At 52.4% G+C, this 2318-nt stretch overlaps 1 protein-coding gene across 3 annotated transcripts in view; it reads left to right on the forward strand.

Moving 5' to 3' along the window:
* The window catches only part of MEGF11 (multiple EGF like domains 11), a 386245-nt gene that overhangs the window by 153071 nt on the left and 230856 nt on the right, over positions 1–2318 (forward strand). The gene's annotated exons all lie outside the window — the stretch shown is intronic.

Raw genomic sequence — 2318 nt, forward strand, 5'->3', positions numbered from 1 at the left:
CTGGTAATAGACATAAGAACAAGGCAGATAATATTGTGGATGACAAAAACTGGTTGAGGACAATAGTAATGATAAGGGTATGAACTACTGAATGGGAGATGGTCCTCTGGAAAGCAGCTGGGGGTCATAGTTGACAACCAGCTCATCGTGTTCTCCCTCTGTAATGCTGAGGGGAAAAGGACTAATGCAGCCCTGAGATATACAGAGGGAAGCAGTGAGTGAAAGTAGAGAAGTCATTTAATCTGTGTACGCAGCATTGCTGGGACTCATCCAGGATGCTGGGACACTCATTCTGGTGTCCTCAGATTTTGAAAAGGACACTGAAAAATGAGTGATCACTCAGAACAGAGCCACTGAAATGATCTGAGGGCAGGAGGTTATATGGCATTGTAACAGAGTGCAGGGTGCTCTGTTACTTGCAAGGGCCAGTGTGGCAGCCAGGCAGCCTGCAGCTGGCTGCAGTGCCAATTAGGCAGGGTTGCCCGATTGGGGGCAGGGCCCAGCTGCGCTCCGTAAGAGTTGAGCCCTGAACTGCAAAGCAGGCAGCAGTTTGCTGCTAGCAGCCAAGGAAGCAACATCCGGCTGAGTTGCTTCTTGGAACACCTTAGAGGTAAGGGCTGGGGCTGTAGGGAAGGAGGAGACCCCATGGTCTTGGGTATAACTGAAAACTGCATCCTGCCGGGGACAGCTGGCCTGATGGGACTGTCTGTGGCAGAACAGTCACCCAGAAGTGCCAGGCCAGTTACCACCCTGGTGAAACCCAAGTATGGGTCATCTTCTAACCCCGGCCCCCACATCCCTAGTGGGTATGAGAGCAAGCACGGGGAATCCAGGCTCATGGGAGTCCTGAAGTAGGGCCCAAGTTGGTGGAGGGACATGGAGCACCACCCAGGCTCGCTGTGAGCCCTGAGACTGCTGTACAGAGCTGTGTCACTTCAGGGGGTGGGGCTCTGAGCCTTGGGAAGCTCTAGCAAAGCTCCTGGGTGAAGGAACAAGGGTAGCCCAGGAGGGCAGGAGGATAGGGCTCGGAGCCCTGATCCTGTAGTGTGGGCTTGGAGGCCCAGTATGGGGCTTGGAGCCCAGAATGGGTTCTGGGGCCCAGGATGGGGCTTAGAGCCCAGAATTGGTAGGGTGTGGGAGCCCTGAGTGGTCAAGTGGCTGGGTGATAGGCCAGATGAGTAGGCTGGGTGATAGGCTATGGAACATCAGCAAGCCACTGGGCCTACGAGCTCCAGTGGGGAGGGAGAGTCCCATGTGAGACTCCGGAGCTTGAGTCCCAGTGTGAGCTACTGGAGAAACATCTGCAAGGCATGGGATACAATAAGGGAAGGTCATAGTCATGTATGCAAAGGCCCTTGTCATCAGGGCAGATAAATGGGCAGCCTTCTGCCTGAGTAACATCTTTGTAAATATTAACATTAAGGTGTGGCAGATGAGGTGGGTGGGTGGTTAGCCCTAAGACAAGTGGGCAGGCCTACGTTTGAGACTGGGATGCCCACATGTTTACAGGCATGGTGACAGACCTGGGAAGCTCAATCTGTCTAGCTGAACAGAAGGTAGATCAAGAGATGACTTGATTGCAAGATCTGAGGACTTCCCCAGGTACTAAAAGGCTCTTTGATCTACCAAAGACAGACATGACAAAAACCAGTGGTTGGAAGGTGAAAGAAGACAAATCCGAATTGGAAATCAGGCATATATTTTTAACAGTGAGCATTAACCACCGGGGAAACTGCCAAGCTAAATGGTGGTTTCTTTGTCTTTTCCTGTCTTCCAGTCATGATTGGATACCTTTCTGGATGGAATGCTTCAACCAGACACACATCAGTGGGGTCAATATGGGGCTGACTGGTAAAATATGATGACCTGTGTTATACCGGATAGGGCTGTGTGAAGCTTTGGTAGCCGATTTGATCTGGAGAAGATTCGGCCCAATTTGGCAACCGAATCTCGGAATCCGGATCGAATCAGGAGACCAATTAAAAGGCCTGAACTGAATCAGAAGCCTCTGAATTGATTTGGAAAATATTTGGTGCTGCTTCAGAGATTCAGCCATAGACTAAACAGGCAGCAGTCCTCACCATGCTGGTTGATGATCTGCTTAGGTCCCTTCTGACCCTACATCTCTGAATCTATGGAGAGGGGGAAGGGAAGGGGCATGGGGGAGGGAGAGATTGGGGCTGGGACAAGCTGCCTAGCTAGGGTGGGGGTTGCAGGACCCAGGGAGGGGGGTGGGGGATGCAGGCGTGGCAATGCTGGCAGTGAGGGCTATGCCCTGCTGCTGCTTGCCTAGCTGGGGTGGGGGGAGATGTGGGCGC

This window comes from Gavialis gangeticus, unplaced genomic scaffold (assembly GCF_001723915.1).
Source record: "Gavialis gangeticus isolate Ggan-Ray unplaced genomic scaffold, GavGan_comp1, whole genome shotgun sequence".
In the NCBI taxonomy this organism is placed as follows: Eukaryota; Metazoa; Chordata; order Crocodylia; family Gavialidae; genus Gavialis; species Gavialis gangeticus.